Consider the following 23,542-nt stretch of genomic DNA (forward strand, 5'->3'; position numbering starts at 1 on the left):
ATATCTTCGCATACCGTTGTTGGCACAGAAGGAGAAATTTAATTAACTTTCACCTTCATGAAGTTTCGTTTTTGTTAGCCCCCGGTGAGTTCAGAATGGCTCAGGGGAAGAGGCTGGCATAGCACTTCCAGAATAAATAAAGAAACAAACCTCCTTGAGAGGCCTCAGTGGGACTGGCTGACTGTAAAGCAGGGTGGTTAGGAGTCTCAAGGTGACAGACAGTTCGCTCAGCCGATCTGAATCGATTCTTGACCTAGCTGAGGGTCAGCGTCAATTTATCAAGATGGAGGACAGAGGTGTGTGTATGTGTGTGTGTGTGTCTTAAACATTTTCACGACATATCACAGTGGCTGTTTTTACTCTTAGATTTTACTTTTATTGTTTATTTTTGTATGTGTGTGAGTGTGGGTTTGAGCATGAGTGTAACGCTCACAGGTGCCAAAAGATGGCATCAGATCTCCTGAGATTGGAGTCCCAGATGGCTGTGAACCACCTGACCTGTGTGCCAGGAACCCAACTCAGTTCATCTGGAAGAGCATGAGTACCCTTTATTTTTTAAAATTTATGTGTACGAGTGTTCTATTTGTGTGCATGCCCACATGACAGAAGATGGCATCAGATCCCATTACAGAGGGTTATGAGCCACCATGTGGCTTCTGGGAATTGAACTCAGGACCTCTGGAAGAGCCTCCAGTATCTTAACTGCTGAACCATCTCTCCAGCATCCCAGGACATTCTCTTAACTGCTGAGCCAACCCCACCACAGTTTCGAGGGTAAGGTGGGACCTCCTATCGTCCAAACATTACCCTGGCCCTGCTGAGCCTGCAGTCTCCAAGATGATGTGCACAAATCAGTGACAAGAACGCATGCGTGCCTTCATCGGAGGCTTGGTGTAAGTAGCAAATACTGTTTGTACAGGATGCTTCTCATGGCAGCTGTCAGTGTGAAGAGAACTGTTGTTTGCGCCGCCATTTTTACTTAGGGATATGAACATAAACCGCCCCCCACCCCACCCCCTGGATGGAAGAACATTCTAGAACATTGAAAGATGCCAAGTTAAAGCTAGAATCAAACAGGGTCTGCCTGGCCATCACGTGTGCCCCTCAGAAGCTCACAGGCAAGATAAAATGGGGCACGAGGTAAGTTCTATAGGATTAGAGGGGATTTCTCCTGGACCAGAGAAGGAACTCCTAGTCTGGCTAAGTGAGCAGGAGCCCTCTTGGCTCGATTAAATTATGCACAGAGCCTACCATCACCACACACAAACTATCCCCAGAGCGCCCTCTGCTGGTGACAGGTAGCTTGTATGTTTGGGGGGTTCTCTCTGAAGCCAGCATCTCAGCTCTATTGAAGTTGCGCTTTCAAGGGCCTCTTCTCCTGAGAAGAGCCCCAGACCTTAGCACAATGGACACCATGATGGGAGAACCATCCAGGCCTTTCAACCCAGCACAAAGGCAGCACCACCTGCCAAAACAGGAAGAAAGACCTAATCCATCACAGCCCATAGTTCTAGGAAAGTCCCTAAGTGTACTAACTTTGCTTTTTGGCTTCCGTATTTCCATTTCTGGTTAACAATTCTTGCTAACTGAGGTGTGTTCACCGGGATATGGGTTTGGGTTTTTTTTTGTTTTTTTTTTTTTTTTTTTTTTTTTGGTTTTTTTTTTTAAAGCTCACCCTGAGAAAGGCTCCGGATTGCACTGGGATACCAAACACCCTGTGTAATAGACTTTCTGTTGGCTTGAAACATGTCCCAGTAGTCATCTCCAATAGATAGCTCACAGCAGAGTTTCTGAATGCCTGCACCTAATCTCTGTTTCACTAGAACCCCTGTTACATTTAGGGTGCAATTAAAAACCCCTTGTGTTCTCCCAGACACACAGGTACAAGGTTTTAATAGCAGGAATGCCTACAAGTGGAATCCAGTGAGGAATCTTCTACCACACCCACAGAGCCATTTGCCAGAGGAGAGTGAGGGCTATGCAAATGTCTAAGGACACCAGATCTCTATAAACGCTGCCCATCTCTTCCTACTAAGATCAAAGCTCAGCTCTGTGGCCTTCTCTCCCCTCAGGACACACAGAAGGCCTGCAGTCTTGCTGTATACTTATGCTGGGAAGCCAGGAAGAGAAATGAGCGGCAACTGGGTGAGCAGCAACAAGAAACCAATGCTCTTGGAATCGAAAAGAAGACACAGTGACCCTGTGGCACCACTGGGGAAAGCTTTACAACAAAACATAACTTTGTTTAGGTCGTTAAGTCACTCAGGACCATCTCCCATGCACTCAGCTCTATAATAGGCACTGGAGATGTGGGGTTTTTAAAAGTCAAACTAATACCCAGTGCTGGGGGGAGAGAGTAGAGAGGCAAGACCCACACATGTTACTCTAAGAATTCTCTCTTTACTGTTTTCCCAAGGGACACAAAATCAATCACAGTCAGGGAGAGTTTTAGTAAAGGGAATGGAAATCATTCCAAGGTTAGAGATTATGCAGGTGTTGTTGTTGTTGTTGTTGGTGGTGGTGGTGGTGATGGTGGTGGTGGTGGTTGTAGTTCAGTTGTCATGTGACCATGCAAGCACTCTGGAAAGTTAGTTCCTCGAGATTTTCAGTCATGCAAAGCCAAGGCTGTCCAAAGTCACCTGAATTCAGACAGCAAGGCACAACACATTCCGCAGCAGCTGATCCCGAAGCTGCGTACAGATTCTTTCCCGCAGACCCTCCGTGCCGAGCAGGGTTGAGGCTCGTCACTCGTTTGCTCTACAGTGTTAATAGCGAATTGCCCTACTCTGGAAAGCAAACATGGAGCCACAGACATGGGCCAGCTCTTGGTGGGGATGACTTGGGATGGAGGCCTGGAGGTCGGGGCAGAAGGTCCCCCAAGATGTACTTCGGGAAAAGGGGGTGGACTGGTTTGTCACTGAGCGAGCTTAGTCTTGTTTCTGTAAGGCCTGCCCATCCCGTCCCGTCCTCCCTGCCCAGTGCCATGCAAAGAGTCAGGGCCTCTAAGCTTTCTGCCCCGGAAGAGATTTGTAGCATTTTGTATTTTATTTTCTACCAGCCAAGTGGAAGCAGGAATGGCAGCCAGAGCTGATTTTTATCCCTGGCAAATAAAGTTTTATGGCTGGAGTTTCATGCCCACCTGCCTTTACAGACCGAGATCCGTCCCCATTACGCTTAATATTTTATTTTCCACTCTGTACTCTGCACAACTAAATAATTGACTCCTTCCATGGCCCATCAATATGTCTTCCTTTAATTGTTAAACATGTGTTAATAATTCAAAAATTGGCTGGTGACCTCCTGCACTCTTGTGGTCTCTGCAGGCCTCGGAGCTCTTTAAAGAGGGGCTGTTGGTCCTGAATTCACCATCCACTAAAAGCTTTCTGAGTTTGTCCTCTTTCTAGAGGCTTCTTACTCGACAATAAGGTCTTGGGGTTAAATGGGAGACAGAGTTCAAGGATTCTGGAGCTCTGATTCAATTAGAGCAAATGAGCATAGGAGAACCAGATATGTCACGGTAGAGTGCATCTACCCAGACCTTGGGGACATTTTTTTTTTCCAGATTAACACGGTACAGGGTTTTGTTTTTGTTTTTCCTTTTTTTGTTGTTTTTATTATTGGATATTCTATTTATTTACACTTCACATGTTATCCCCTTTCTTGGTTTCCCTTCTGTAAGCCCCCATCCTGTCCCCCTCCCCCTGCTCCTATGAGGTTGCTCCCCTTTTTCTTGATTTTTTTTCTCTTTTGACTGAACATCTTCATCGTTAGAGTGATCTCAGTACTAAGAATGTGGGTTACACTACGCTTGCTACCCAGGTTCAATCCTCTTTCAAGGAGAAAAAAACGACAGCAACTGGACAGCGTAAGCAAGGATGCCGGAAGCTACAGAAATGACCGATCCATGAGCCACGCACGTGAGGAAGGCTTTTATGATAGATGTAAGAGAGAGACTAGCCCAAGGCCTTAGGGGAAAGTCCAAAGCAGCAATGGCTATCTCTCTGGGGGCAGACTGACAAGAGCTGAAGCTAGCTAGCTCTCTTGGGAGCAGAGAAGAGTGACAGTAGGAAAAAGAAAAAGTTTCAGGGGGAGAGGAGGGGCCAAAAAGCTTGTGTGTGGGGGGGGGGGCAGCGTGAGGGGCAATCGAACTGTGACAGCCCAGAGTTTGCAGCAGCAGGCAGGGGTTTGCAGGCCAGGTGGCTTTGGTGTGCACCAGAGGTACACATCAATAAAGACGTGTCTCTTCCTGGCCTACAGACATCCTTTCCACAGGTCCCTGAGGATGACGGGAGTGGGCAGCTGCAGTCCTTCAGAAGTTCAGCTTGAGCCTAGCCAAGGCTGTCAGTGTGGTTTTCCTTGGACCGGGCAGGATACAGACTCCCCTTCAGCCTTCAGGACAGACAGACCAAGAAACAGACCACGGGGAGAGCTGTTTTGGAAGTTGCTGACAGCCTTTTTGATGTTTTGTGATAAAACTCAACTCTTTAGAGTCCAAGCTGTCCCATAAAAGGCTGCCAGGCCTTTGCCAAATTTATAGACTATACATAAAATTAGCGAATTTTCTCCTCGGGCATACAGAAATTATGGACAGTTCTTCCAGAGGGCAGTTGGCATGAATAAAGAAATAGCTGGGGCCTGGGCCCACTGTCTCCTCAGCTCTTCACAGCTCATCAAACTGTCTTTATTGCATGTGCTAAAGGCTGGATCTCAGAGATCTTTTACTTAATTTTATTTATTTATTTTCACTTGCATCTAATTTTTCTCTGTGGCATTTTGGGAGCGCCCCACCCCCCACCCCAGTAACTGCACATCAGCAGGAAAAATATTTTAAGCCGAAAAGAATCTTGGTATTCATCAAGTTCTGAGTACCGTTCATCCCCATATGCTCTGGCGACTGTTGCGTGCCTGGCATGTGTCTCCATCCTTGGACCATTTTCTTCTGTCCTGTGCTAACCAGGCCAGCATCGCCTCTGCAGGTCAGGTGTCCTGTTGCTTTAGTGTTCTCCTGATCTTAAATGATAGGTGACATTTGACATCTGGCTTCTATGCCTGCTACGTAGATGGCCCTGGGCCAGATTAAATTTACTGCTTTCATCAGTGTCTTAGTCAGGATTTCTATTCCTGCACAAACATCATGTCCAAGAAGCAAGTTGGGGAGGAAAGGGTTTATTCGGCTTACACTTCCATGCTGCTGTTTATCACCAAGGAAGTCAGGACTGGAACTCAAACAGGTCAGGAAGCAGGAGCTGATGCAGAGGCCATGGAGGGATGTTCTTTCTTGCTTCCCCTGGCTTGCTCAGCCTGCTCTCTTATAGAACCAAGACTACCCAGAGATGGTCCCACCCACAAGGGGCCTTTCCCCCTTGAGCACTAATTGAGAAAATGCCTTACAGTTGGATCTCATGGAGGCATTTCCCCAACTGAAGCTCCTTTCTCTGTGATAACTCCAGCTGTGTCAAGTTGACACAAAACTAGCCAGTACAATCAGATTGTCAGCCTTTGAAGTTAGAGAATCCAGTGTCACTCATAGGTGATGTCACTGCACTCAGAATTTTAGAAATGAAATGGTCTAAACATGGGTGGCAGGGAGCACCTTCATTGGATGCCGAAGACATCGGCCACGTCATCAGCTGCTGAGACAAAGTGATGCCCAAATCCAAGGGTGTCTCCAAGTGGGCCAGTGATGTGCTTCCTACCAGGAGGCTTACGGTCTTGCCCCTGGAGAGGGCAAGACCCAGTTCAGATAGCATGGCTACTGAGTGTTTTACTTCTCCTGTTCCAACTAGCCAGGCCCTTTCCACACTTAGAGACACAGACACTGAAGAATTTACAGATCCTAGCAGAGTGTCAGAGATGCCAGGAGAGAGCTCACCCGACTTCGGGTGAAACCAAGTGTGCTCCTCCCCCGTGTCAGGGTTCAGTCCTTCCCTCCATTACGGGTTTGATTGCTTGGGAACCTGCTCCTAAAATTAGCACACGCTATTATTAGGCTGGTTTCTCTCTGTACTTGGCAGCACCTTTGGCTTTTTATCCTTGCTAAATGAGTTTAATCACTTGGGTTTCTTTTTATTTCAGTTTCAAAGTGCCTTTGGAAGGCATGGGGTCTAAGTTGCCCGGTGCATTTAAAAAAAAAAAAATGCAATGGGATGCATTAGCCCCGGGCTGTTTTCAACTCTTTGATTCACGATGAGCGTAACCGGCCTTTGCTCTCCTGTCCTTGAGATAAGTCTACCTGGTTGGGTTGGCAAACTGGTTGGGGTCACTGTGCCATGAGATTCCTGGCCAGCCAGCATTGGGAGCAGGGGTTGGGCTAAGGGGATGACAGAGAGGCATAGCAACAGCCAGGTTGGGACAAGAGCATCCTCATCTACATCGAAAGGTTTCTCTTCAAATTCATTCATTTTAGAAACATTTAAAAACCCTAGGCTGAAGGAATCTGCGTGTCTCTCTCTGGCCGCAGTGTGAGATGTGTCCAAGGAGTGTTGTTCTCCTGGCAGAACAGAAAGACAACCTGACTCCACCTCAGTTATATTCCCATGACATACATAACTTCTACTCTATAATTTGTAGCGTCTGCCTTCCTTCTTTCCCAGTGCCTCCCTGTCTCCTACCCTCTCTCTAGATAGAGTCAAACACCAGTGAGATGGACCGTGGGAGGTTAGCCCCAATCACAGCCCTGAGCTTCTCAGAATTCTAGGCCATTTGGACAACTCAGGATCCAAGGGGTCAGAAACTGCACAGCTCTCTAATATTCATGGCTGCAAACTGAAGATCTTTCCCAAGAGCTCATAGAGAAGTATCTAACCCAACCAGCAAATGGAAAAGTCACTAATTCCACAAATTCATTTAAAAGCATCAACCAAATTTGGGGTGGGGGTGGGGTAAAATGTTGATAAATTTCTCACATTCCGGCCATTCTGATTAGCCTGGATAAGGTGACTGTGTCCCTTGAAAGATATGTTTTAATGGCTTTCATTGTTTCAATAGGTTCACTGAGGTCTTCCCCACATACACCGTTCATTCAGTGACACCAAGGTGCTTCCGGTGAGGAAGAGGACAGTCTCCGTGTGAGCCCCAGCTGCATCTGGAAGCTCTCACGCAGCATTTTATCTGTAGTCTCCTTTCCCCCTGAGAAGTCATGAGTGCCATATCCCTTTAAGGGCACTTAAAGTGAGCAGAAATGAAATAATCTCTGCAATGTGCTGTGGCTATTTCCCCCTGGCATAGAGTGAGAATGAGGTGGGAGATGCAGGGAGCAAGAGAGCGAGGGAGGAACCCACCATCATCTCCACTCGGTCACCACCACCTTCAGGCCAGATGAAAGGAAAGTACGGATAATCCGAATGCCTTCTGAAAATTCCAGTCTCCTCTATGAAACAGATGGAAACCAAAACAAAACAAAACAAAACAAAACAAAAAAAAAACAAAAAAAAAAAAAACGGGGAGGAGAATCGTCTGTACCACTGAACTTGATAAAACACAACCCTACAGCCCTTCTCCTGGAGCTTCCCCTCTCTTCTCACATCCCTGACAGATTCTCAACAAGAGGCAGCCTCTCTTGGACACAGTTCTCGGTCATTCTGCTTTGAAGGAGATGGAAGGAAAGACCAGATCTAGAATGTGACTGTGGCTCTAGGATCTGGAGATCTGGTGTTTTTAACTAAGTTGACTACTCTAAAACTGATAAGAACCTGCAAATCTCCACTTGCCTAGGGGGAGTGTGGGTCAGCCCTGGGCTCCCAGATCTCCGCTAAACCTCCACCACCGGAAAGTAGGATCAAAGCTATAAATTTGTCATGATGATAACTACTGACTTTATTCTGATTCTGTACCATGACACCATCCAAAGTCGGAAGGGGAGTTATTTATATGCCATGTAGTTATTTTTGCACAGCACTGGGCAGGGGGCTGTGCTAACTAAATTAGCCCAATCTAATCCACTCTTATTCTGAGGAGCATGTGGTCTATGGTGAACTCAGGCATGTGCATCAAAGCTTTGGTGAGGGAGTCCTTGCCTGTTAGAGGCAGATTTACAGCAAATGCTGCCAGGGTTCCTCCAGCCCCCAACAGTGACCACCTGTGTCCCTGACCTCTACAGTTTCCTGCAGATATAGATATCCAATCTTCCCACGTATTCCAATGGTAAAGCTATCAGCCAGTGACCCACCTCAATCGAGGCAGCTGGGAATGGGGTATAACTGCTCCAGCTCCATTATGAGATGCACATCCTCACTTTCTCTTGGTTTCCCACAGGTTCAAGCAGCAGTTATGAAGTGCAGCAACCGGTTGCCTCCCTATCCCCCTATGGTATACATTTCCCTCCAATGCTCCCCACAACTCCAAAGCAAAAATTCTTGGTCGTAAAACATAGAGAAAATTTTAAAGCATTAATTGGAAAGTAAATGGTGTTGGGGCTAGGCACACAACCCAGTGCAGAGTCATAGGCTCACATGGACAAGGATGTGGGTCCCCTTCCCAAGTATCAAAGAGAAGTAGCTCTAAGAAGTAAAAAACCTAAGACTATACATTGTAAAACTTCAATTAATCTTCTCAGAAGCATTTGTTAGTGCTTGTTAAGTAGCCAACTGGTCTACCTAAGAAATCACACACCTTTCGGGTCAAACCTGCCTTTCCTTCAAAATCCAAAAACCTTCCTGTTACAGCTCTAAACATATCATATTCTACATCATGGCTCACCTCCCATACAATAACAACAATAGATGATACAGGTAGTAGAGTTGATGCATACCCTTCCAAATGTCTTGCACACATTAACCCATTTATTGATCATCCAATTCACACACCAGCCTAGGAGACAGTACTGTTCTTCTGTGGAGCCCAGGGGAATTTAGCAACCATCCTGAGCTCCCAGAGCTGCTAAGTACTGGAACCAGGATGACAAAGGTCTGAGATGCACCCTCCAACCACTATAAAACTGTCAGTACTCATTATCCGTATCACATTTAGATTCCCTTTCATTCTTTAGGCATCTCTGGAATATAAGCCTTTTGAAGATTACATAAGATTAAATTTTACACAAGACTCCTTTCATGCTTCACTTAAAACTTTGAAGTGAAAGATTGCCTGTGTCAAGACCCGACTGTGCTCCTGAATTTAAATTCTCTCGTGACTCTCATCATAAGGCCATGCCATAAATACTTTACCACAGCCCAAGACGTCCTGTTGGGCTTGTCCTCAGGCCTCTGTCCAGGCTCTCTTACCTTCCTCAACATCAGTCGTCATGGCCTTCATTTCAAGAAAGCAGTTGGCTTCCTCCTCCTATGATGTCACCATAGAATGGATGTCTAAGGAGGTCTCCTGCAGCTGCAGACTCGGTCAGCTTCTCCTTATCCAGAGGAGGGCCTTGGCCTCTCAACCTCAGCAAATGCCTCCCAGACTCAGCTCTCATTTAACAACGCTATAGAAGAGCCTTCCTCTTTCCTGAACCTTAGTTTATAATCAAGCACACAATGGGATTGCTTGTCTAATAAATCCTAGGACAATCTCTGCCTCACCTTTGTATAACATCTCTCATGTCTAAAGTGATAGTGAGTGCTCCTTAGCACACAGTGGGTGCTCTTTAAGACAAAGTGAATATTCCTGATCGCACAGTGGATACTCCTTTGCATATACTGAGTGTTCCTTATCACATAGTGAGTGTTCTATGTCTACTGAACAAAGATCCAATGGGGGAAAGGTCAATCCATTCAAATCCATTCAGACAGTAGACCTTAACATTTTTGTCATTATTTCAATGAAATTAAGCCAAATAACAAAACAACTGAGATAAGTCAGGAAAGCTATTGAGTCTTCCTAAACACTGTACAGGGTCAACCAAACTCTGGAGGGTTGGCAGTAGTGGAAAGAAAGCACTGGCTCAGAACAGCTAGTGGGGCCAAGCACTGATGGTGGTGGCCCTGGCTGGGCTTATCTATATCTGTGATCTGATCTGGGAACGTTATTGCTCTGAAGAGAGAAGCTGGGGAAGGCGCTTCTTTCCTTCTTCCCAAATGGTTTCCACCAGAAACATCATAAAAGTGTGGACTAAACACAGCCAGGGTTGGATCAGACCACCGGGTGAGAAAGGGGCTTGGTAGGAATGCACCCTCACACTCTCACCAGCAAGGCAACTCAGGGAAAAAAATGTCCAAAGGGAAAATGGGGAAAATAAAAGTTGTCAGGAAGGTGAAAGCATCCTCAAGACCGGACATCCTGAGTTTTGAAAAGCTTGACTTTTTCCTCAAAAACATATATTCTTCCCTCTCTATGTCTTCCTCGGTACTGGTCACCCGACTCTATCTTCATTTCATTTTCAAGCCATGCAATGGTACCCAAGGCAGGAAGGAATTGGGAGAGAGGTGGTGTCACGTGATAATAAGAGATGGAGAAGGCCGAGATAAGGGGCAGACACATGCAAAGATCCTGACATTTAAAGAAGAGTCATGAGTACAGAGAAGTTGGCCGTACTGTCTCGCCATCATCCTCTGATGTTATCCTGCCTTATAAGGACTGGCTTCGAGTCAGCTTTGTGGTGAGGGTTAGTAATCTGACCCCTTTAACTCACATTTTTTCATTGTCGAATATGAGGTGGATCCCAGATGGTCAATGGGGGTGAAATGGTTCTCGAACCGGTGAGATCCGGGATAGGGAAGCTCTCAGGGCATCTCTAATCCTATGTTTAGCCAATTGAGTTGGCTATCTCTTTCCCAAGACTCCCTAAGATGGCTGCACAGTCAGGCAGGTATTGTCTGTGTTTGTTTTTTCACCCCTAGAGAAGGAAGGCATTTCCCCACGGGCCACGCTTACTTCATTTTTCTGCAATTCAGACGCTCTTCATTGGCTCTCATTTTCGGAGGAAACTTCTGGAAGGAAATACTTTTCCTAACCTCAGTCAGTACTGTTGAGATAGAAGAAATCCCCAAGAAATAAACCACAGGTTTGGCTCACAGATAAACAGCTTTTAGCACCATGGCTTGTGGGAGTGTCTGTAAAAATCAAGTGTGTCTGAGAAATACAGAAAGCTGGACTTTTGACACAGGGTCAGGATATCTTGCATACAAACTTGCATTTTAGCATCTCAGTTCCATTGGAGAACATGAACCTTCTGCAGCTGGGACATAACACTCAAGAGTCTATGCCTTCCTCTGCCCTGAGTGGAGACACTTCCTGGAATATTCAACCCTAAGTTCTAATAACCGGTAACCCATGAACAGTGTTGACAAGTGTCCCCATTTGCCCTCGAGGTGATTTTTTAAAACTATATATCAGGGCTCTAGGATTAAAGCGATGAATATATGCACGTGTGAGCATGTATGTGTGTGGGAGGTGCATTAGAATAACTTCCGTATGTCAAGAATTTACTAATATCCTACCTTTGGCAAAGCATTACCTGACAATTTGGGAAATGCATGCATGGTATCAATTCCCATCGCTGCAGAGCTCCTCTGGCTAAACTGCAAAATGCTAGCCACGCAGAAGGACCCTGCTTTCTGTGTGTCCATACACACATGTGCACATGTGTGTGGAGGCCAGAGGTTCATAGCAGGTGTTTCCAACTCTCATTCTCCACATTGTCCTTTGGGACAGGGTCTCTCATTGCACAGGGGTCAGCAGCTAGCCACACAGGCCAGCCACTGAGCTCCAGGGATCTGTCCGTCTCTGCTCTCCCAGCAACAGGGTTACAGATGAGTACACCATGCTTGTCTTTTGTGTTAGTTCTGAGAATCTGAACTCAGATCCTCAGGCTTCTGCTGTGGACAGTTTTACCCGCAGAGCCCTGTACCCATCCTCAAAACTGTGCCTTGATCCACTCTGTCACACGGTACAGGCACTGATACCCAGAATTCTTACTCCTGGATATCAATTATTCTGAAAGACTTCCAATCATAGGAGTCAAAAGTAAGATTGTCAACCACACCTTTATCATTTTCTGACCTCAAAATAGCTCTTGAGTTTTAGGTTGATCTTCCCCCTGGCTAGAAGCATGACTTAAGAGGGCTATCTCAAACCTACTGCTATGATTCCAAGATTGAGAGCACAAAGCCTTTGAATGTTTCAAGGTGGAACTGGAACAAAAGGATGAACCAATTCCCTGCTTGCATTGGTCAGACTCTGAGACCAGAGTCAACGCCAAGGGTTACAGTGTCTCCACCAAGGGTTAGAGTGTCTCCGCTGGGTCAAGCTAGGTCCTTGGACCTTGGGTATAGTAAATGCTTGCCAGAGCCTACTTTCTGCAGAGTCTCTCCAGGGCCTTGTTGGATTCTGTCCATCCACACCCCACTCCCTGCTCAGGAGTCTGGCTTTGTAACCCTTACTGGAACTCAAATTGGAAGAATATTATGTTAGTGATGTTACGTCTTTCCAAATACAACCAGTGCAATATGGCAGTGTCCATCTGTGAAGAACACAGTGTCCATTCTCCCAGTGGCCGGCCCTAATTTTCTGGATCCAAGCAAAACTGGCTTTTCACAGCTGATGAAAATGTGTCAAGTGTGCCACCTCTTAATTTTAAAGATTTCTGGGGACTAAAGAGCCGATTCAGTGGTTAAGAGCACCTGAGACTCTTGCGGCGGACCCATGTTCAGATCACATCACCCAGATGGTGGCTCATAATTGTCTGTAACTGCAGTTCCAGGGGATCCAGTGCCCTCTTCTGACCTCTCTGGGCACCAGATATTCACATGGTACACATACATACATGTAAGCAAAACACTCAAACACATAAAATAAAATTAATAAATTAGCAAGACTGGTGGACCATCATACTTGTAGAAATGGACTCTACCCTGCACCTCCTGTACCAGTTGCCAAGCTTCCAATTAGACACTGATGGACCAGTAAGCAGGATGTGTTCTGACAGACCAGAAGTCTCATTCCTGATAGGGCTAATCATCTGCTTTCCAAAGTGTCTGTCAGTAACTCCCAAAATATAGAACTCCAAGACAGTTTTCTCTGGTGCATGGGATCCCTCAGGATTTTTCTCTGCCCATCTATCTTAGTCCAGGCTTGTATTCCTGCATAAAACATCATGACCAAGAAGCAAGCTGAGGAGGAAATGGTTTATTCTGCTTACACTTCCACATTGCTATTCAGCACCAAAGGAAGTCAGGACTGGAACTTACACAGGGCAGGAAGCAGGAGCTGATGCAGAGGCCACAGAGGGGCACTGCTTACTGGCGTGCTTCCCCTGGCTTGCTCAGCTTGCTTTCTAATAGAACCCAGGACTACCAGCCCAGGTGTGGCATCACCCACAATGGGCCCTCCCACCTTGATCACTAATTGAGAAAATGCCTTACAACTGGATGTCATGGAGGCATTTCCTCAAGGAAGGCTCCTTTCTCTGTGATAAGCCCAGCTTATGTCAAGTTGACACACAAAACCAGCCAGTACAACTGACTCCTTGTCAACTTGACACACAAACACTCTTAAGTCTCAACCCTTACTTTCTTACTTTTTTTTTTTTTTTTTTTTTTTTTTTTTGGTTTTTCAAGACAGGGTTTCTCTGTGTAGCCCTGGCTGTCCTGGAACTCACTTTGTAGACCAGGCTGGCCTCGAACTCAGAAATTCACCTGCCTCTGCCTCCTGAGTGCTGGGATTAAAGGTGTGCACCACCACCGCCCGGCTTTTTTTTTTTTTTTTTTTTTTTTTTTTTTTGGACAACCCTTACTTTCTTATTCATCCCCAAGATCTAAAAGTTCCACAGTCTTTACAAATTCTTATATACTAAAATTTCAATCCCTTTAAAATATCCAATCTCTTTTGAAATTCAAAGTCTCTTTACAATTCAAAGTCTCCACTAAAATACTTATTTACTTTAAAAGGGAAAAATATCAGGGCACAGTCAATCAAAAGCAAAATCAGACTCTAACCATCCAATGTCTGGAATCTACTCATAATCTTCTGGGCTCCTCCAAGGGCTTGGGTCACTTCTCCAGATCTGCCCTTTGTAGCACACAGCTTGTCTTCTAGGCTCCAGCAACCTGTACTCCACTCATGCTGCTGTTCTTGGTTTCATCTCATGGTACTGGCATCTCCAAAACACTGCTGTCTTCTGCACTTTCACAAATAGCCTTTCATAGGCTCTTTACGTGGTGTTAAGCCTCAACTTCTCTGCACGACCCCTTCAATCCTGGGACTTGAACTGTCACTGAGGCTCCACCTTCACCAATGGCCTCTCATGGCCTCTCACAGTGCCAAGCCTCAGCTGCTACCCCTTCATGTTTCAAAACCAGTACCATCTGGGTGACTCTTATACATTACTAAGTCTGGCTGCCAACACGAGGTACAACCGTGGCTGCTTCTGAAACTCAGCACTCTGTGTTCTAAGGAAACATTTTCCAGAAGATTTCACCTTAGAGATGCTGGTCTTTTTTAAATCACTGCTAATTTCTTAGCTCCAGCTAACCAGCATTAATTATCCTAGTAATGCAAATTATCCTAATTTGGCTTTAGTGGTTCTGGTATCTTGTTAATCATAGCTGATGATTCAGCCCCAGCTAACCACAGCCACAGAGTCTTTACAATCAAAACAGCAACAACCTTGATAAGAGTCTTTGATCTTCCCTCTGAAATTTCACAAGCCAGGCCTCCATTGTTTTCACTGTTCTCAACATTATCTTCCAAGCTCCTACAGAACATCCCATAAGCTCTTAAAACCCCCAATGGCTCTTCTAGCTCAAAGTTCTAAAGTCCTTCCACATTCCTCCCAAAAACAGGGTCAGGTTGTAACAGCAATACCTCATTCTGGGTACCATGCATGCCTGGATGCTATCACACTCCCACCTTAGCGATGATGGACTGAACCTCTGAACCTGTAAGCCAGCCCCAATTAAATGTTGTCCTTAGAAGAGTTGCCTTGGTTATGGTGTCTGTTCACAGCAGCCAAACCCTAACTAAGACACCATCCATGAAATGGAATCTTTTTGGTGTCTTTGGAGACTCAGTTGTGTCATGTGATGTTTTTCTGGAAACTGTCATATGAGAGGATGTTTTGGGTAAGAACAGAACATGTAGTGTTTTTCTGGAAGCTGCCTGGTGAAAGGGCACGTGATGGCATGCTAGACCGGATGCTTGCAAGGACACATGATGTTTGGAAAGAGTATAAGTATAACCTAACAGACAGTGGATGGTGTTCTGGCATTGGTTCGCCTTACCACTCTTTGCTGATCTTCATTGGTCTTTGCTTATGATGCTCTAGCATTGGTTCACCCTGCCCTGTGATGCTCATCTTTGCTTGTCATGACGTCATAGATAATAACTCACCAAAGAACTTTTCATGATATTCCAACCACTTTTTGTCACTTTGGTGGACATGGGAGGATTGGCAGAGCTTCTTGGTTTCTTCTGGGGCAAACTGCTGTTGCTGATTCGTGAATGGTGTTTGCAAGTGGGTCGAGCTACCACTGCTGAATCATGTGAACTGAACTTCTGATGTCCTGACAAAGAAGATTGGACTCATCCCCTCTAAACAGGTCCACATGCCCCTTAGCCCAATTAACCTTTTTTTTTCTACTTCCTCTGGGTGGGTGGTGGAATAGAAGGGATGTTAAAGTGTTTAAGAACCCTTATTAAAGGGGGTTTTGAAAAATCTAAGACTACACATCTATTTTCCCCTTTCCTAAGTCATATCTACCTGCATGGCAACTAGCCTTTTCTGAATCAAGATTAGAGGTGATCCAGGGAAAACAGAGTACCCTCTCAGGGCTCTTAGTCTCATTAATAAAAAAAATTTTAAAATTGGGCTTAAAGAAAAGCTCAAGGACAATTTTATTAGGGTTTAAAAGAAAACCCTCCAGTCAGGCAAGCTATAAATCTCAGGAGCTTCTGAGGAAAGGAGAATGGAGAAGAGAAGGAAATAAGACATGCCACTCAAGTTAGCATGGACATAAAAGAGTTGCTAGGATAGCAGCCATCTGGCAGGGAAGGAGTTTTAGAGAAACAGTAGGGAGAACTCAAAAAAAAAAAAATTGGGGAAGCCCAAAATGTTAACGAAAGCATGCTTAGAAAAAATGGAAAGGGGAAATTGGACTTACACAGCTGTGTGGCTGTGGCCTCTAAATTCCTACATTAGGGGTGGGATTCTAGGAAGAAAAGGTACAGCCTCTCATTAGAGGAATAATTATTCTACACATTTCTTTAACATGGCTAAACCTTCCTGGTCCCTTGACCAGGTGAATTACCCACCCTATGAGATTTCAATCTCTTGACCATAGAAGTTTTCCCTTATGGGCCCTTTTTGCTACTATAACAGAAAGTTTAAAAAAAATAGGAAGTCAAGATGTGCCTCTTTGTGTGTTTGCCAGTCTGGAGATTTGCAGGTCCTCCTATGTACTACAGGACAAGTCCACTGACTTAAGCTGGGACACATTCTCCAGTTTGAAGCCCTTTGAGGCAAAGAAAAGAAAACAATAAGGTTTACTGTATGAAGCAGCCAGAGATACTCCACACAGAGGACCCACAGCTTGTTCTCAGGGGGCAAGAGCAGTGAGCTAGCTCTGGGCCGCTTGCATGAGAGGATGAAAGGAGTGCACAGAGGGCCTGGCTCCTTCCTCTTCACCATCCCTCAGGAGCAGGCTCTGAGCAGTGACTGTGAATCATAGGCACAAGTGACAGAGGCCTCCAGGAAATGGCAGGACAATGGCTGGTATGTATTGGAGAATCTAGAACAAAGGAATCCTATGTGCCAGTCAGCATCAGAGAATGGTTTTCCTGAATAGTGTATATGAAATCCAAGATATACCCTGATTTTATAGCACCTAAACAGTGATGTTCACAGAGGGACCCCAGGGCAGGTATGCATGACGACACCTAGCAGTGTGTATACAGTGTGTGCAAATGTATTCACTGGGCAAATGTAACAGTGTTGGTCTTAAACCACCCTAATGGCTGTTTTACTAACATAAATGGTAACACAACATGTTGAAGATGCTTCCTGATTTCTTCTACCAAAATGAATTGCAAAGATAAAGGACTTAATTGTTTAAAGACCAAACTAGAAGTTACCCTGAGTAAATTATAGGGTCTGAGAGTGGCACTGGTCTTCTGTTCTGGTAACAGTGGCAGGGATTGCAACAGTAACACACCTCCTAAAACCAAACACAATCAAGCAAATGTAAGAAGACTATAATAGCCTCCAAATTCATTAACATAGTAAGCGCTTCTGCAAAGCCTAAGGCCAACAGCCAGAACAAATGGCAACGCAGCAAACAGTGAAGATATTTAAGGTTCAAATCTATTGAAATAGTTAGATGACTTGGAAAATTGCTATAACCCCATCACTGAGAGGCTGGGGCAGGGGGATCACAAGTTCTAAGACAGCCTGGGGCCCACAGAAAGATTTTTGTCTCAGAAAAAAAGAATAAAATCAGTGCAAAGCTGTGTCCCTCACATGAGAAACAGGCAAAGAGCATAATCAGCAGTTCACAAGAACAGACAGACAGACAGACAGACAATAAGCTTGTTTCTGTTTTTTTTTTATTTTATTTTAATTAGGTATTTTCTTCAATTACATTTCCAATGCTATCCCGAAAGTCCCCCATACCCCCCCCCCACTCCCCTACCCACCCACTCCCACTTCTTGGCCCTGGCGTTCCCCTGTACTGGGGCATATAAAGTTTGCAAGACCAATAGGCCTCTCTTTCCATTGATGGCCGACTAGGCCATCTTCTGATACATATGCCGCTAGAGACACGAGCTCCGGGGGGTACTGGTTAGTTCATATTGTTGTTCCACCTATAGGATTGCAGACCCCTTTATCTCCTTGGGTACTTTCTCTAGCTCCTCCATTGGGAGCCCTGTGATCCATCCAATAGCTGACTGTGAGCATCCACTTCTGTGTCACCTCACACCAGTCAGAATGGCTAAGATCAAAAATTCAGATGACAGCAGATGCTGGTGAAGATGTGGAGAAAGAGGAACACTCCTCCATTGTTGGTGGGATTGCAAGCTTGTAAAACCACTCTGGAAATCAGTCTGGCGGTTCCTCAGAAAATTGGACATTGTACTACCGGAGGATCCCGCAATACCTCTCCTGGACATATATCCAGAAGATGTTCCAACCGGTAAGAAGGACACATGCTCCACTATGTTCATAGCAGCCTTACTTATAATAGCCAGAAGCTGGAAAGAACCCAGATTTCCCTCAACAGAGGAATGGATACAGAAAATGTGGTACATTTACACAATGGAGTACTACTCAGCTATTAAAAAGAATGAATTTATGAAATTCCTAGGCAAATGGATGGACCTGGAGGGCATCATCCTGAGTGAGGTAACCCAATCACAAAAGAACTCACATGATATGTACTCACTGATAAATGGATATTAGCCCAGAAACTTAGAATACCCAAGATATAAGATACAACTTGCAAAACACATGAAACTCAAGAAGAATGAAGACCAAAGTGTGAACACTTTGCCCCTTCTTAGAATTGGGAACAAAATACCCATGGAAGGAGTTACAGAGACAAAGTTTGGAGCTGAGACAAAAGGATGGACCATCTAGAGACTGCCATACCCAGGGATCCATCCCATAATCAGCCTCCAAACGCTGACACCATTGCATACACTAGCAAGATTTTGCTGAAAGGACCCTGGTATGGCTGTCTCTTGTGAAGCTTGTTTCTGTTTTAAGTGAAATTGTTTAAATAGAAATAATTTTCGCTGAAGTTGAACATTTAGAAAAAAAAGCAAAAATATAGGAGACCAATTTTTCCCAATTGACCACTTCATACTAGATATTAAAAGGAAAAATCTTCACATTTCAGTTGACTTTGGAATTCCACATTTTACCAGACGAGATAACAAGATAACTTAATGACATAATATAGTCAAAAATTAAATACATCATAGGCTGTTTCTTAGAGGTAAATATTACTGAGTATATCAACATCTATGCTCTAGAACACAGGGTAATTTCAAATTATAATGGGAAAGTGTTCAGGACTATTACGTTTTAAAGCAGGTTTAAAGCCGTGGTCATATTATTTACACGTACTTACTTTGCAGGGCTGGGGACCAAACCCAAGGCCTTGGACTTACTAAGCAAACATCATACCACTGAGTTTTACCCTTAGGTCCTGTCATGTACTTACAAACAGTAATTTTTATTAATAATTCATATGCAAATGTAATACATGCATATGTAAATTGTTCTTGACTTACAATGGAGTTGTCCCCAATACTGAAATTGGAAATGTCCTATGGTTTCCATAGCTTAGCAACACAGCACACAGTGAGTGGGGTGGCAGTTGCTTCCTCTGGTGACTAAATGTCCAGCCTGGCACTCAAGTGGGCCAGATTTAAAATGCAGCCTCTCACAAAACGCATGGCTCTCACAGGACCACAAATAGAAATGTCAAACCAAACCAAGCTGAGTTGAGGAATGACTTATGTATTTCAAGTGATAACTTGCTTTCTTTGCAGAGTTTATAAACATTCTATAAGCTTGTAAACACTAGGTTTGTTAGTAACATTCTAAAATGTAACAAAAACATTTAAACAACAAACCACAAGGCTTACATTTCTCCCACCAAACTAAGTGGCTTCCATTGACTATTTCCATAGTGGAGGCTGCTCTTTCTCTCCTTCCCCTGACATGCATCCAGCTCTTAACAATTCCCTTCTCATTATGAAGGAATTATCCGGAACCCCAAGCTCACTCATTCAATTTGCTCCCAACCTCTCCCTTACTCACTATTCAATTAACATTGACTCATTTTAAGTCTTGCTATTTTAAAACCCGCTCTGCTTAATCCATCTGTTTGTTCATGGGAGTTTCCCTTTGTCCTCCTGAGTCTTCACCCTCATCAGAATACAAGAGGATGTCTGTGAATAAGTGTTATCCACAGAGATACCTCCACCCCTCTAGTGTTTGTTCTGTGAACTGCTAACTGGACTAAGTAGAGGGTTCCACCTTACACCAAGGTGACCCAAACACACCAACACATTCATACAGAAATATTGTATAGATATAATCTATGTGGTTGCAGCCTAGGCCAGCATTGGGCTCCTAGGTGGCTTTACAAAAAGAGCTTAATTGCCCCAAGTGTCAGTTGCTTCATTTCCAAAGTGTTGACGCAGTATCTAGTATATAGTATCTTGAACCTAGAGTACAATGTTTCCTTCTCAACCTGAATCACATTGTTCTAGCAAGCCTCTCAAAGTAGGTCACAGCCCAAAACCAACACAAAGGTTCTTTTACATCTGTTAGTCCATTGGAGTGGAAATTTCTGATTTCTCAACAGGTCAGTTATGTCATGTGATGTGTTTCTGGAAGCTGTTTTGTGGGAGGGCGTGTGATGTTGTTCCTGAAAACAGACACTTGATAGGATGTGATGTTTAGAAAGAAAATAAATGGGACCCCACAAGCAGTGAGAGGATGCTTTTGCATTGCTACTCCATGCAACGGTTCGCTGGTCTTTGCTGGTCATTACTGCTCTTTGCTGGTCTCCGCTGGTCTTAACTTTGTAGAGAGAAATGCACCAAAGAACTTCTCGTGGTATTTATTCTGACTGATTCTGGACCCTTCCGATGACTCACCGTGCCTTGCTGTCTCTGCTGGATCGAGCTGTCACTATTGATTCATGTTTGGTTTTTGCTATTGAACTGGACTGCTGGTGTCCAGACAACAAAACGTGGAATTGCCCCAAGGAACTACTTCTAAACAAGTCCACAACACCCCTTTTACATTAGCCTCCTTTTTCCCCTACCTCTAGTCAGTGGGTTACAAGAGACTGAAGTTCTTAAGAACCTTAAATAAAGTAGGTTTTGAAAAAGATTCTAAGTCTACAGTCCATCTTACAAATTATTCCAATGTCTGTTGCATGTTATGAGTAATGGCTATTTCCAGTATCTTCCTCTGGGTTTCTCTCACCCTTTATCCTCTCTCCCACTTCATCTTCCAATCAAGGACTGACTTTTTATTTTCCACCCCAAAGAAGCTCATCATTTGCGATGTTTTTTGCGCACATCACAGCCTATCATACCTGTGTTACCTCAAGGTAAAAGGAATAGCTCTAGAAACAGAAAAGCAAGAACTGCAGGAGATGCCCCCTAAGAGCCCTAGGATTCCACACCTTCCTATAACCAATGCCCTGTCCTCCCCAGCCCTGCATCCAGAACACAGCAATACTAACGCAACGCACTGAAGAGGGGCTGGAGATGGGGTGCAGTTGTTAAGATCATTTACACAGGACCTGAGCTCAGTTCCCAACATCTGCATGGTGACTCAGCCATCTGTAATTCCAGCTCCAGGGGATCCGGTGTCCCATTCAGCCATGTGCAGGCACTGCACACATGTGATGCACATGCATACATGCAGACAAAACACTGCAGATGAAGGAGAGCTGGGTCAGCAGACAAGCACCAGGCAAATGCATTTCTGACAGCTTCTCTGGGTGGCAGTTTTTTCATAAAACTATGCGCATTACTTGACATATGACCTAACATGTATGAACATTTATGACAGAGAAGTAGACGTGTCACCACTCAAAAGCCTGTACGCAATGCTCTTAGCAGCCTTGTTTGTAATCACCAAGTAAGTCGCCCCATAGGCTATAGTTCCTGCTGTGGCTGAGTGGTTAAACAAAGCTATGCCGGGACATTCCAGCTGGATAGAAAAGGGGACAAACACTTGACCTACACGCTGACCACAGAGCAGCAGATGCCAGCTGTCTCCCACCCACTGAGCTTGGCCAACCTCACAGGTCATCAGCAGACTGGGATGTTGGGAGCAGAGGGCAAGCAATGAAGGATGGAAATGCATGAGGGGTGCTGAGCCTGCCTCTCCTCGGCTGGCATGAGGGCTAAGCTGAGCAGCAAAACAAACTACATCACAGGTCACATGTGTGATTCTGCACCACGTCTGTGAGATGGGAATGCTATGAGAAATGGCTGACATAGTTTGCTTCCCTCTCACTGTGAAAACTAAAACACTAACCTAGGGAAGAACGGATATCTTTGGCTTGTCAATCATACCCCATCACTGAGGGAAGCCATCAGGAACCTGGAGGCAGGAGGTATGCTGAGGGCTTGGAGGGCTTCATCTCTAAGGTTTGCTCAGCCTTCTTTCTCATACAACCCAGGCCCACCAGACCACCCTCCCACACCAACCATTAATCAAGAAAACACCCTACAGGTTTGATAGAGGTGATTTTTCTTTCTTCCCAGGAAGGTCTAGGTTTGTCTCAAGTGGGCAAAAATCTAATGACCATCAGGAAGCGAAGAATACAAGAATCCTGGAGGGGGCTGCCCTGTGTTGTTATCTTGTCAGTCACTCGGGAATACAATCACGTAGAACAAAGATTCACACATACAAATACACATATACACCACACACATATCACATATGCACACAAATATACATACAAACACACACATTGAGACACACAGAGATACACACATACACAAATACACAGAGAGGTGTAGTAAACAAGGGTGTGCAGATCTGATGAGACCCAAACCTAGCTACTACACTGCACTGCTATCGATTTCCTGGCTCTAATACTGTATTGCAATTATGCAAGACCCAGGTAGAGGGTGTGGGCCAGCCGGATGGACATACATGCAAAGTGGAGACCTAGAGAATCTGCTGCAGTTTTGGATTTCTCTACAACCCTGTCTTGTCCGAGGGAGATGCAGATCTCTCCCCTATAGTCCACTGCATTTCCTGGCATTTTAACGATTCCTAGTTTGTGTGTTGCCATGGTGATGTTTAAAGAGGTGAGAATTGTGCCATGCTGTACAGAGGATCTGACCCTCTCATAGAGGCTCAAGCAGCATTTCCTCAGAGCAGCAGATGCCAGCTGTCTCCCACCCACTGAGCTTGGCCAACCTCACAGGTCATTGGCAGACTGGGATGTTGGGAGCAGAGGGCAAGCAATGAAGGATGGAGATGCATGAGGGGTGCTGAGCCTGCCTCTCCCCGGCTGGCGTGAAGCTGAGGTGGTCTCGACGCCATACCCTACAGGACCTATAGACCTGAACCCCAGGATCACACTCTCTAGGCTCTTCCTTTCTTCCTGTCACCCTACCCCCACCCCCAACTCCACTGCCCAGATGAAGCCAGTGAACCTCATCTCTGGGCTGGCTTATTCCAGGCCTGATTGATGGGAGGTTCCTAAGTAGGCTCTGGAAATCCATTCTTTCACAGCTCTTTCCCTAGTCTACGGTAAAGTCCAAGAAACTGCATGAAACATCATGGAAATTTAGCAAAATGTACTTCTAAAATATTCATCGATGGCTGTTGGTGATGACCTCAGGTCAAGGTTAGGCCCTCTGCAACATCTGTTTGCCTGGTCACCAAAACGGACATTGATTTTAAGCTGTGTGTTCAACACATGGCTGAAAAGCCTTACTAGAATTCTTATTTAAAGACCCTGTAGTCTGGGGCTAAAGGGGGGAGCTCAGCCAGTAAGATCACGTGCTGCTCTTGCAGAGGACCTGGTTCCATTCCCAGCATCCACATAAGGAAGCTCAGACTCTGGCACCAGGTGATCCAATGCCATCTCTGGCCCCTGTGGACACTGCACATGAGTAGAGCACA

Source organism: Mus musculus, chromosome 13, assembly GCF_000001635.26.
Source record: "Mus musculus strain C57BL/6J chromosome 13, GRCm38.p6 C57BL/6J".
Taxonomy (NCBI): Eukaryota; Metazoa; Chordata; class Mammalia; order Rodentia; family Muridae; genus Mus; species Mus musculus.